The sequence below is a fragment of the Macaca nemestrina genome, chromosome 12 (genome assembly GCF_043159975.1).
Source record: "Macaca nemestrina isolate mMacNem1 chromosome 12, mMacNem.hap1, whole genome shotgun sequence".
Taxonomy (NCBI): domain Eukaryota; kingdom Metazoa; phylum Chordata; class Mammalia; order Primates; family Cercopithecidae; genus Macaca; species Macaca nemestrina.
Genome location: NC_092136.1, coordinates 6,090,599 through 6,103,888, shown reverse-complemented (window position 1 = coordinate 6,103,888; position 13,290 = coordinate 6,090,599). Strand labels below are relative to the sequence as shown.

The 13,290-nt window shown below is 40.3% G+C and overlaps 1 protein-coding gene across 18 annotated transcripts in view; it reads left to right on the top strand.

Moving 5' to 3' along the window:
* The window catches only part of LOC105469709 (protein phosphatase 6 regulatory subunit 3), a 158,638-nt gene that overhangs the window by 55,052 nt on the left and 90,296 nt on the right, over positions 1-13,290 (top strand). For all 18 annotated transcript variants that reach the window (XM_071074142.1, XM_011721135.2, XM_011721133.2 and 15 more), the window contains one exon: positions 3,784-3,934. The gene's annotated coding sequence lies outside the window, so the exon portion shown is untranslated. The remainder of the gene's footprint in view (positions 1-3,783; positions 3,935-13,290) is intronic.

The following is a 13,290-nucleotide window of genomic DNA, read 5'->3' as shown; positions in this document are numbered from 1 at the left end:
ATTACATGTATATACAGGTTAAGCATCCCTAATTGGAAAATTCGAAATGCTTCAAAGTCTGAAACTTTTTGAGTGCCGACACGATGCCACAAGTGGAAGATTCCACACCTGACCTCATACAGCACATGTGACCTCATGTGACTGGCTGCAGTTAAAATATAGACACACAATACACAGTTTATTTAAAATATCGTGTAAAATTACCTTTAGGATATATGTATAAAGTACACTTTAAACACAACTTAATTATATGTTTAGATTTGGGCCCTATCCCAAGATATCTTGTTATGTATATGCAGATATTTAAAAATGCAAAAAAATGGAAATCTGAAATACTTCTGGTCTCAAGCATTTTGGACGGGGATGCTCCATCTCTGCCATACTTCACTTGCCCATTCGTCTGTTGATGGACACTTGGGTTACTTCCATGTTTTAGCTGTTGTGAGGAATGCTGCCGTGAACACGGTACACAAATATCTTTTCAAGACCTTGCCTTTAGTTCTTTTGAGTGTAGAACCAGAAGTGGACTTGCTGGATCATATAGTAATTCTGTTTTTAGTTTTTTGAGGAATGAACATATGGTTTTTCCATAGCTGCTGTACCATTTTACATTCCCACCAGTGGTGCGCAAGAGTTCCAGTTTCTCCACGTCTTTATGGACACTTATTTCCTGTTTTTTTTTTTTTTTTCTTCTTTCCCTATAGTAGCCATCCTAATGGGTGTGTTGTGTTACTTCACTTTTTTGTTTTCTGTTCTTGAGAAATCTGAAACTATTCATATTTTTGGTTGTAGAAGACCTAGGCTCTTCTTTGTGCCAGGGTCATGCAGTTTAACAGTAATGTTCCTTGGTGTGGGTCTGTTTTCAGGAACATTTTTGGGAATTATTTATCTGATTTCCTCCCTTCTGTTTTTTGTTCTCTCTCTCTCTCTCTCTCTCTCTTTTTTTTTTTTTTAAAGAACCTACCCTGTGGGTTGGATATTGGAAAATGTTGCTAAAATATTCCATTTTAGGCTTTCACTTTTCTTTCGTGTTTTCTGATTGTCTTTTCCTCTAACTTGCATTTTTCTGTTTGTTTTGCTACTTTTTATGGTAGAGGCTTTCTGGAGGTGTCTGGTAATCCTTGATTTTTATTCATATTTAAAAGTCAGGGATACACAACAGAGTTGGAACATATGAAATTGACATTCCTTCCCAGCTTTGTTCACTATAAAAGGACAGAGGAAGTGCCAGCCTCAGTATCTTTGAACGTACTTTGCTCTCAGACCTTCATTTCTAAATTACATCCCCCACTAAAAGGAACCAAGACTCCTTGGAGAAATGGCAGATTTCGAAGTCGAACAGAGAATGCATAAGACAAATCCAGAACATGTTACATGAGGAAATGAGGAAGTGCTTGAGAACTAGGAAAAGCATACAAGAGCATGCTGGAAGGGGCTCCCACTGGCTAAATGTGGAACAATTTGAACATCAGAGTGAATAATGATGTTAATTGGCCAGGCACAGTGGCTCACACCTGTAATCCCAGAACTTTGGGAGGCCAAGGCAGACGGATCACTTGAGGTCAGGAGTTTTGAGACCAGCCTGGCCAACATGGTGAAATCCCGTCTCTACAAAAGATATTAAAATTAAGCAGGCATGGTGGCGATTGCTTGTAATCTCAGCTATTCAGGAGGTTGAGGCAGGAGGATCACTTGAGCCCAGGAGGTGGAGGTTGCAGTGAGCTGAGATCGCACCACTGCACTCCAGCCTGGGCGAGAGAGTAACACCCTGTCTTCAAAAAAAAAATAAATGAAAATTAATAAAATACGAATCTGTGAGTCCATACTGATGACATAAGGAAAGAATAAGTGGGAAAGGGCCGGGCGCGGTGGCTCACGCCTGTAATCCCAGCACTTTGGGAGGCCGAGGCGGGCGGATCACGAGGTCAGGAGATCGAGACCACGGTGAAACCCCGTCTCTACTAAAAATACAAAAAATTAGCTGGGCACAGTGAAACCCCGTCTCTACTAAAAATAAAAAAACTTAGCTGGGCATGGTGGCGGGCACTTGTAGTCCCAGCTACTCGGGAAGCTGAGGCGGGAGAATGGCGTGAACCTGGGAGGCGGAGCTTGCAGTGAGGCGCCTGTAGTTCAGCTACTCGGGAGGCTGAGGCAGGAGAATGGTGTGAACCCGGAAGGCGGAGCTTGCAGTGAGCCGAGATCGCGCCACTGCACTCTAGCCTGGGCGACAGAGTGAGACTCTGTCTCAAAAAAAAAAAAAGAATAAGTGGGAAGAAGGGAGCATCCCTCACTGAAGTTTGAATGCCAGGAGGAACCGTAGACTGCCTCAAAAAACCTCATCATTTTCATAACTGAGTATCAGTTGATTCAGACAAGAGTTGCCAGTTGGCACTAAAATTACTAGATGAACGTTCTAAGAACATAGTCTCTAAGTATTGTTCTACAGATTATGAATTAATTACTAAGGAAAATGCTCACTTTACAGTGAAGAAATCTGGCAAATATAATTTTAACCAAGTGATTGAAATTATCACCAATAATGGGGCAAATTGACATCATCTTGTCTCTGTCTGCGTTGCTCTGGGAGAAACAAAGCTTCATTTATGTAGTACTACTGCCAGAAACACATAACCCATATTCTTCAAAGATGTCAGTGAAATGAATGGAAAAAAATGTTGAATTGTTTCAGATGAGAGGAAATTAAGGAAATAGGACTTTCGATGTGATACACAATCCTAAATTGGAAGGAAGAGGGATTTGCCATAGAGGACCTTTCTGTTTTGTCTAAGGACTCCAGCAGCACAGCCACATGGTCTGTTCTTATTTTAAGCAAAAATTTGGATGATTATACTTTTTGCAGTGTATATTCAAAAACCACCTAACTGGTAAAGTATTTTATTTTTAAAATTAAATATGCTCATTTTAATTTGCACCTAGGCTTGTTACTGTTATTTTTGTTGATTGATTTTAACAGATGTTTAACATAATTTATCTTACTTGAGGAAAAATGTTGATATCACAATGTAGTATGAGTTTTATGGGGGAAAGACATTAGATGAACAGCATTGTTTTGGAGATGCCTTGTAGATTGCATTCTTAGAAGATTTCTGGTTTTTTTTTTTTTTTTGGCCCTGTCAGGCTTCACTACTTAGAAGAATTCTAATTAATTCAATGTCCACAGTTTAAGTCTTTTTCCGCAATATTAAGCTATATATGAAGTGCGTGCCTTGGAAGATAATTTCTATCCTTTTCATGTGCAGTGTTTGGTTAATTGACATTAGAGATTTAATTTGAGTATAGCTAGAACTTCAGTGATCTTAATGTCATGCTTCCTGACATTATTATTAAATGTATTAAGTGGACTGCTAGGGGGCATTTAAAGGAAGGAAATTGTAAAATTTTAGTGTTTTAAAGTGTGGTGCCTTTATAGTGGGCCCTATGTTGGATAAGAATAGAATTGATGTTTTCAGAAGACAAAGGTGAGAATATGTATTTTTCTTCTTCACTCATTGATAGTGCTATTATGACATCTGTATTTACTTCTGAGCTACTGTAAAGTAGGATACAAGCTGTAATGTAGGATACTGTAATGTAGGATAAAAGCTAAGGTAGAGAGCTGACAGTGCCTTTTTTCTTATGTTCGTATAGAAAAATTTTAATGATTAACTAGAACTTCTCAATTCCCTGTGGTATAGTTCTGTGTGACCCAAGACCCTGACCCAGTATGCTTTAATGGCAGCTATCATTAAATGTGATTATCTGCTTTTTTTTTTTCTTTTACAGGAGAGCTTGTTTCATATCCATATCCCACTTTATTCCTGCTAATCTGCTAATGTGGTAAATTGGAGGAAAACTGTTACCAGGATAACCTGTAATGGGCAAGGAGCCACCAAGAAGAAAACATTTCTTTTAATTTTTAAACTTGTTTTGAAAGGTAAGAACGTTACGATTAGCAGGAGTTTCCTTCCATTAATGACATCAAGGAAAGCTATGGTTCTGTTGTGAGACCCTGGAGTCGTAGCAAACCAGGTGGAGACCAGTCTCTCTGAGCTAGGTGCAGTATGGTTCTGTGGTACTGTGGTATTTTTAGGAAGTTAAATGACACCCTCTTTAGTCTGCTTTGGTATATCTTAAATCTGCAGAACTCAAGGGATTCTAAGTTTACAGGGGGTTATTGAGAGGGGCGCCAAAGACCAGCCAGGCCTAGTAAGCTGAAGTAGCAGCATGCAGAGAAAGAGTCGCCACCCAGGCCACTGCTTCCAGGGCACTGGGGCTCTCTCTTTGTGTTTGTTTTTGTTTTATACCAGCAAAAGGACATTTGACTTGTGGTCAGTCACTTGTGTCTTTCAGAGTCCTAATCTCCATCACTTTAGAACTTTTTATTGAAGATTAGAGATTGAATTTGCATATTAGACTTTTGGCCCAGTTGACACTTACTAGGAAGTGGCAGAAGTGGCACAGTAGTTCCTTTTGGGGAAAATGCAAGCATAGTTAATCAAATTTCATTTGTCCCCATTGTATCTCTAGAAGGTAGACAAAAATCATTTAATCATCTACCTTCCTGAACTGGTGCTAGCTCTAAGACTTGAAATTTTAGTCACTTTTTACTCGGCTTTGTTTTTATCCTGATGAGCAGTGATTTACCAGGGCCTGTTGGTTCTACTCTTGACTCTTGCAACTGTCTTTTTCTTTTTGTTTCCACGGCTGCAAAGCTAGGTCAGACTTTGTTGCCTGGGGAGATCCTATGGTGGTTTTGCTGTGAGGGGTCTGTGCTTCTGACTGCCAGGTGGATGTTTCATAGGCATGTAAAATACTACTTTGCATATGGTGTCTCCTCAGCCCCAGCCCCTGAAGAACAGTCCTACTCAACCCTTGCAGTTCCCCTTGCACTTAAACAGTGACGTCCTATTCTTGTCCCCGATATTCAGATTCTTGTACACAACTTAGGATTTTCTCAACTTCACCTCCATATTCTTCTGCCTGAATCCCATGTGGAGAATTCTCTGCAAGTATTCATTCCCCTTGTGGCTCCTTGTCTCATAGAGTTTTTTTTGTTTGTTTTTTGAGATAGGGTCTTGCTCCGTCGCCCAGGCCAGAGTGCAGTGGCGCGATCTCGACTCACTGCAACCTCCACCTCCTGGGTTCAAGCAATTCTCCTGTCTCGGCCTCCTGAGTAGCTGGGATTATAGGCGCACACCACCATGCCCAGCTAATTTTTGTATTTTTAGTAGAGACAGAGTCTCACTATGTTGGCCAGGCTGGTCTTGAACTCCTGGCCTCAAGTGATCTGCCTGCCTAGGCCTCCCACAGTGCTGGTATTACAGGCGTGAGCCACCGCACCTGGCCTCATAGAGTTTTATTGTTGTTCTTTGTATTTGAATTCACGTCTTCTGGGGCTCAGCTTTCTTCCTGCCTTTTCTGTCAAACCACCTTGGATTATTCCAGTTCCCTTGTGGTCACTCCTTTGTGAACTCTTAGAGCATCTCATGAAATTATTTTAGAATTATTTTTTTCTCTTTAACTACGTTTTAAGTATTTTGTGAGTAAGCAGCTTTAACTTCTTTGTGTCTTTAGTACTTTTCACAAAATATAGGTATCATTAATTGTTTGGTGGTAGGAGCTAAAATGTCAGAGGCATTTCTCAGGATATTTTTGAGACTTTCTGTCTCTCCCTCCTTGTTGTTTATTTTGTTTTCCTTTGCTGATAGAGATTCTTAGCTTTGGCAGCTTGCGGAACCATTTCTAACCTTTAGTTATTCCTCCTCCTCCTCCTTTTACACATCTCTGCTCGTCAGCATGCTGTCCCACACTAGAGTGAACCCTTCACAGTCTGCAGGAGTCCTAGAATCAATGCCAGGTGGTTACAAGGGTTCCTGGAGAGGAACAGCACTGTGGGTGTAGGGCATTTTAGACCAGGGACTGGCAAACAAAGCATTTATTGCAAAGGCCAGATAATAAATATTTTAGGTTTTGTGGGCGAAGAGGCAAAAAAGAGAATTTTATGAAGGTATTTATATACCAAGAGACACAACAAGTTTTCACAGGCTTTGTTATTGATGAGATTCAAATGTAATAATTGAATTCAATTTTCTGTAATACAGCTCTCTCTTACTGGTGAGAAGACTGGAATTCTTTTTTCTAGGGGGATAATATTTCACCTAATTGGTCTTTAAAGTTAGAGTAGCTCTCATCAAAATGTATTGCAAAGGTACATCAAATCTATTAATATTGATCTGCAGCAAGGTTTTAACATTTTTCATCTTTGGAAATGTCTTTTTACACAGGTAAGTACTCCCACATTCTCTATCAGTCCCCAAGCATATTACTTCAGTTGAGTATATTCATTATTTGGAAGGCATATGTAGAATTCTCTTGGATTCTTCTCTTGATACTTACTTTTTAGCATGTCATTACGTAGTAAATTAATCATTTCTAATTATAGTTTAGGTGAAAGCTCCTTAATTGCACCCCTAAATGGATTTTGAAATATGGAGATTTCCTTTGCCTTTGCATCAAGGTCTGCAAAATGCTATGTAACTGTAGTTTCAGCTCAGAAAACAGGTCCACTGCCAATTTTTTATGGGAATGGAGAGCTCATATCCTACAGGAAGTGTATGAAGCAGCTTGACCTTCCTTATCAACCAGAGAAAGTTGTTTAAATGACATTAATTTAGTAGATGATTCACATATCAGCCATTGAGACTTCAGCAAAGGCAGATTTCTACAGCTGTCTAGTGTTCAGTAATTGTCATTCACAGCTGTTCTTCTTGTTCAGAAAAATTTCAGTCTTTGCCCTGTGCTCAAAAAATCACAATAAAACTTTACCACATCAAGTTGCTGTGTCAGAGGGCAAGCCAGGATAGTTAAGTCCATGAGTGAATGAAGTTTACTGTTGGTGCTACTGGTTCAGTAACAGGTGATGGATTTCAAAAGTCTCCAAATGCCTGCTGGCGAATAATCAAAGAATAACTGTAAGCTTTAAACACCTTAAATTTTTACAAGTTTTCTAAGTTTGTTGAACTACGCCCTTTATTGTTCTATACACAATCACAATCAGTTGTAGCATGTCCTATCAGATTCTACTATAGGTTGTCTTTTCTCAACTTCTTTGGAAATATTCTGCCTGTAGTTCTTTCATGAAGACACTTCACAGAGGCTAAGAAGTCAGAGGTATATTGCAAGGTTTATAGCAAAAGATAACAATTGTTCCATCTTTCTCATCTTTGAATTACTCATTTGGGACTGCCACCTTCATCTCTTAGCTGTTTTCTCTTATTTCCACATTTCTAAATAATTTGCCTGTATGTAACTGTTTCTAATCTACTTATCTTCTAATTATGAAGAGGAGGTTTTAGTTCTTACATGGGTAACTCCTTCCCTCCTTCACCTTTTGGATAAAGTCAGTATTAAAGGTATGTATATTTTGGTTAATTATTCCCAAAATCCCTCACAAAATTTGCAAAATTCTCTTCAGTGTGGTCAGATACATCTGGCGGTCAGCTGTGTCTCTTTCTTGGACTCACTTTTTCCACACCCTCTGCCTCATGCCTTCCTCTGTACTGGTTGCACTTGACCTTCTCCGTAGTTGCTGGTGTTTCTCCTCACCTTTCTTCTGGGAGTTGTCTGTCTCTTGATGTCTCCTATTTCTGGTTTCATGTGTTGTCATGTTTTGGTGAAGAACATTCTCCAGTAGCTACCTGAGAAAGTGTGAATAGATCCGTCAGATCTTCCATGTCTGAAAATGTTGGTTTCAAGAATTGATACTAAGTTATGGTCCTTTTTTTGTGTTGTTTTTGTGAGTCCCCCTCCTCCGCACCCACCACTAGAAGGTTTAGATTCTTCATTTCTGCTACCATGGAACTACACTCAGTACATTGGGAGGATCTGTCGCACCACTCATTGTGTTGGCCTGTGCAGGCCCTAAGGAGAGCCACATTTGTTAAGCTCTGAGAAAATTGCTTTCTTCTGTTTCCTACCCGTGCCCCCACCCCCACCACCCCCGACCTTTTTTTTTCCCTTGGCCAAGAGGTGGGTGATATATTATAATATGTTATTCTAAAACTTCTTTTATTTGAATATTGGACTTCCTAAATTAAGTTTTTTGTCTTTTCATGAATTTGTTGGCGTTCTTGGCTGTCGTTTCCTTTTTTCTCCTTTGTCTTTTATTTTGTTGTGTTACTAGAGTTTCCAGAGCAGTGAAGAATGCGTGGGGTTCAACCCACTAAGCATCTGGAAGGTTGCATAATCTTTTCTATTTTCTTACTGGAGCTCCATGTCAGCCCAAATGTAGCCATGTATTGTACCTTTTATATCCGATAGATTTTGGGAAGAGATTTATAAAACAGCATGTTAATCATTTAGTACAACCTTCCTGTCCAGAACAGAAACTCCTTTTGTTCTTATAGAAAATCATCCAGGCTTTGCCAGGGCGCCTCCAATTGAGGGGCCTCGCATGCAGCCACAGCCCTCATCTTTAGCAAGTTTTGCTTCTACTGCTTGCAGATAATTGGCACTTTTTACTTACTGGTTCTTATTTCATCATTGGGTACAATACAAGACAGGTCTTTTCCTATAAGCTTTTAAATATATTCAGAGGTAGTTACTTTATGCCTCCAAGTAGTGAGCCTTTCTGCTGCCCTGACCATCTCTTTGGATGCCATGTGGTTGCCAGACTCTTTGTTTTCCTTCAGAACAGAATCTGCTATTTCCTGGTGTGACGTGATATGCTCAGGGCAGGCCACAGTGGGATTCGTTTCTCCTCTGGTCCCAGACATTGTTTATCTATTACTATATTCTGAGATTTCTTTGCTTATTAGTTACTCATTTGGGACAATCATAATATTAGAACTTTCTATTGGACTTATAATCAACTGAAATCTTTGGACTTTTTTGTTTCTTTTCTTCACTTCAGCAGTTTTCTTCTCCCTGGCCGCCTTCCCATCTTGTTTTTCAGTTTTTGTCTGAAAAGGACTTTATATTCATTCATGTTAAATAAATTTTTCTTGATTTGTTGTGTCAAGCAGTGTGACTGCTGACTTGCCCAGCGTTAGCTCTTCCTCTTAGCTTTGTGTTTTCTGTGCATTTTGGCAAGCCTGTGGCATCCTGCGAATCCATGTCATCAGAGCCTCTGGCCACAGGAGCTGAACTTGTCCAGAGCCACCACAAGCACTCTTTAGGCTGAATGCCCAACTATCTTGTCTGGGAGGTGATTCTCCACCCTGTGCACAGAGACTCACGGTTCCTCTTCATGAACTTGTCCTGAGAGCCATTGGATTGCAAGACTGACCTGCTGTTGCTGCCTTCTATAAGCTGAGGTCACACACAGCTGGGCTGGGCTGGGTCATGCTCTTGATGACTGCTGCTTTGACTAGGAAGAGTGCACACTTTGGAGCTAGTCATACCTGGGTTTGTATTCTGCTAGCATGTTTACTAGCTCTGGTCTTTCGTAGTAAGTCGTTTGACCTCTCAGAATTTTAGTTTTTCCATCTGCAAAATGAGAACAAAACCATGAAGGTATAGAGTATCTTGTATTTAAAAGCATGAAGCCCAGAGTTTGGCAGTATGGTAGGCACCTAATTGGTAGCTGCTGTTAATAATTATGTTTCCACCTTTATATAAAGTTACAATGTCCAGACAGTTAATGTAATTGTGGAATAGCTAGGAGAGATTGAAGATTGTTTTTCATAAGGAGCTATAAAGACCATTCTCTGTTGAGCTTTTATTCCTGAGCAGTCTCAGTAGTCTACGAATCTACTTTAACTTTTCTTGCACATTAACTTGCATACTGTAAAACATTTACAAAAGAAATAACTTCCTGAAGGTTAACAGTTTATTGCTGCTTTTCTGAGGCTGTTGAGATAGCCCTGAATACTTAAGGATTATATACAGTCTGATCAAAGTTTGCTAGGGAAGGAAGATTGACGATAATAGCTAAAATTTTAAGAAACTGGCTTTTAAAAGATTTTTTTTGTGACCAAGTTGCCAATTCTGTCTTTCATTGTGGAATTGTTTATAACCACAAAATAAATTTGATAGCTTTTTTCTTAGTCTGAAGACTGCTTCCTTTTGACCATTTGCCAAAAGCATCTCAGTGTGCTCCTGAATTTCTACTTGATTAGGAAAGGCCATTTTCTTTGGGTACATTGTCTGTAAGATATTTAAATAATAAATGACCATTGTCACTTACCTCAGGTTGGGTGAGTCATAAATGGCACGTAACTGGGTTTCACTTAATATAAACTTCACTGACTTGGATTTTCCAAGTTTTCCCTTCACCACATTAGTATGGAATTCCCTTTCTAGCCAAGCAGTTCACCATTTTTCATTTGCTGAGGGCCACCTTGTATCTCTTCAGTTTTGGAGACTTAGAAACTTTTTGTGTTGTTTCAAATAGCCATGCCAATCATAACCATGTTTCCTACTCTCCTCCAGTTACGTGTTGCTTCCTTTCTGATGTTTGACTCATTTGTTTGCTCTTGGAATCCTACCCAGTTTCAGAGATTCCAAGAATCTTGGATGCTTCAGATGGGAAACCTTTCTAGGGCCCATGAGAATTTAGTGATTTGCCTTTGACTTAAAATTTTTTTTAAAATTTTGAGACAGGGTCTTACTCTATCAACCAGGCTGGAGTGCAGTGGCGTGATCTCTGCTTCCCAGACTCAAGTGATCCTTCCACCTCAGCCTCCTGAGTAGCTAGGACTATAGGTGTGCACCACCATGCCCGACTAATTTTTTGTACTTTCTGTGGTGGAGACAAGATCTCCCTTTGTTGCCTAGGCTGGTCTTGAACTCCTGGACTAAAGTGATCCACCTACCACCATCCCCCACAAAGTGCTGAGATTACAGATGTGAGCCACTGGGCCTGGCTAACGTTGACTTTTATCATACCGTCTTACCTGTATTCACACACCCTCACCTCCAGCATGCACACGTGCATCTGGATCCAGCTGGGTATTCCTTGCCTCTCCTCGGTTTCCTTGGTCTCTTAAGAAGACTCCTGGCAAAAACTCGACTACCCTTGTGCCATCCTCTTTACTTGCCTTTCCCCACACAACCCCTCAGTCTCACTTCAGCAAAACTTGTTCTTAGTATAAATAACCCATGCTTTGCTTGTACTTGGACTGAAGTTTTCGAAATTGTGGAAAATAGGCTCAGAAATTCCTGTACATTCAAACTATCATAATGAGAATTTGTAGAGGAACATGTTACTGTAGTTGCTTTAATTTGAACTAGTTGACAAAAGTAAGACTGGATTTTTTGGTTGGTGGTTGACTTTTTAAATATAAAAGAGAAGTGAGTGATAAGGTTGTACATCTTGTCTTGCTGTTAGCATCCTAGCAGTGTATTTGGAGTTAGTACAGGGTATATATAGGCATTTGCCTTCTGAGGGTTGTGTATTTCCCAGACAGCTTAGAATTCTAAAGGCAAGTATAAATTTGTATAATTTGATACCAAAGTACAGCTCCAGAATGAAGAAAAAGTGGAAATTAGACTTGGAGGAGGTAGAATGCTGGTGGCATTAGAGGAATAATGGTCATTTAGTGTGAAATCTCATAGCGGATGCCTTGGCTTTGAGCACAGAAGCCATTGCAAGGCATCATCTTCTGCCCTGGTGGGCCCCTCTTCATTAGGCTCGCCCCTCTCCAATCTGTCTTTCACGTTGTTGACAGTTACGCATTCACACTCTAGATCTGCTCTTGCAGACTCCAGTGTCTGTCTTAGCACAGTGGGCAATCTCTACAGTGCCCCACCTCATGCGTCTTAATCCCCTTCCTTTCTTGTCCCACATTTAAGTCATATTCACACTTGGCCAGACCCAAAAGAGGTTTGTCCTCTTCCCTCTCTCTTCACCTTTGTAGGAGATATGAACTCTGTTGAGAGTGTACTAACCACAGCATCATTGTCATCTCCACATCACTTCCAATGTCTGCTTCTGTTCAGAATTGTTTTTGTATGTTATTAAAATACTTAGTTTAATCTCTGCTGTAGATATTTCAATACACACTTCCCTCAGTTAAAACTCATTGGGTCTGTCTGCTTCTGCAGCAAGTCTGCACAGTGCGTTCACACACAGCCCTTTGTGATCTGGCCTTGTGTTGCCAACCTAATCCTACCACCTACCCAAAGGCTCCTTCTTCTTGTCCTTAGGGTCTTCTCCCTGCTGTGACTCCTGAAGCTACTGGGTCTTCCTGTTCACTGCTTTCAAGGAGGTGTCGCCTGGCCTGGAATATGTTGTGCAGCTCCATTCATCACCTGCTAAATGCTCCATACAGTATTTTGAGGCTCAACTTAGGCTTGACATATAATGAGCTCTTTTTTGGCCAGGCTGTCCTCCCTTGAGCTACCTTTCTGTGGAGCAAGGTTGAAATGTATGCCTTCCTTTCTCTGTTTTCTCTGTTCTCAATTTTATTGTATTTTTCAAGGCTTTAGGGACCATCTGTCGTACTACTCCTGTATTCCTTAACATAATTCATATTAATACTTTAATACCTGTTGGTTACTATAGCATATTAAATGGATTTGATTCCTTTATTTATTCTCAAAGAAAAGCTTGAAATATCAAAGCAGTTTCAAGTTAAAACTGGAAAAGATTCTGGAATACCTGGATGGTAGAAAGCTGATTGCTTTTGACACCTTCTTTGGAAGAAGCAGTTGCAGAGATACAATAAAACTGGATTTGAGTTTGTATTGCCCTCTTCTCTAAAGAAATATATTGACTCTAGTATGCACCTGATATTTGATTTAATTTGTGTGTCTAGGGGGCTGCACCTTTATGAAATTGACACCTTTACTAAGAATGGAGAAACAGCTACTGCGTGAACTTTCTGTGTTTTGTGGTCTTTTTTCTTAGAAGTTAGTGAGAGCTGCTTTCAAAGACCAGTGGCGTTTACTCCTTTGTGTTCCATGTTTCTGCCCCTTCTTGTGAAAATTTCCCTGGGCATTGAGCTTTGCTGTCAGGGGGAAGAGTTTCTCATTAACTTGCAACACTAAGAGATAACCTCAGTTGGAGTGACTCCGTTTTTCCTGTTAATAGACACTTTCCTCCCTGGCCCTTTCTTAGTGGCATGCAGCTTTTAGCATACCTGGAAGCAATCACCAAACCCTCCTGGAGCCCAGCAGTTTTACATTTGGATCTTGTCAGGCACTGTTCAACTAAGCTTCCTGCATGCGTGAATCCAAGCCTAGAAGGAAGTCCTCAGCCTCCAGGTGTCTGGACACTGCATCAGTAGATGAGCCAGTACGAACAGCCTTGCCTCAGCTTGGTTGTTCAGTACATTCTGTTCCCCAGCC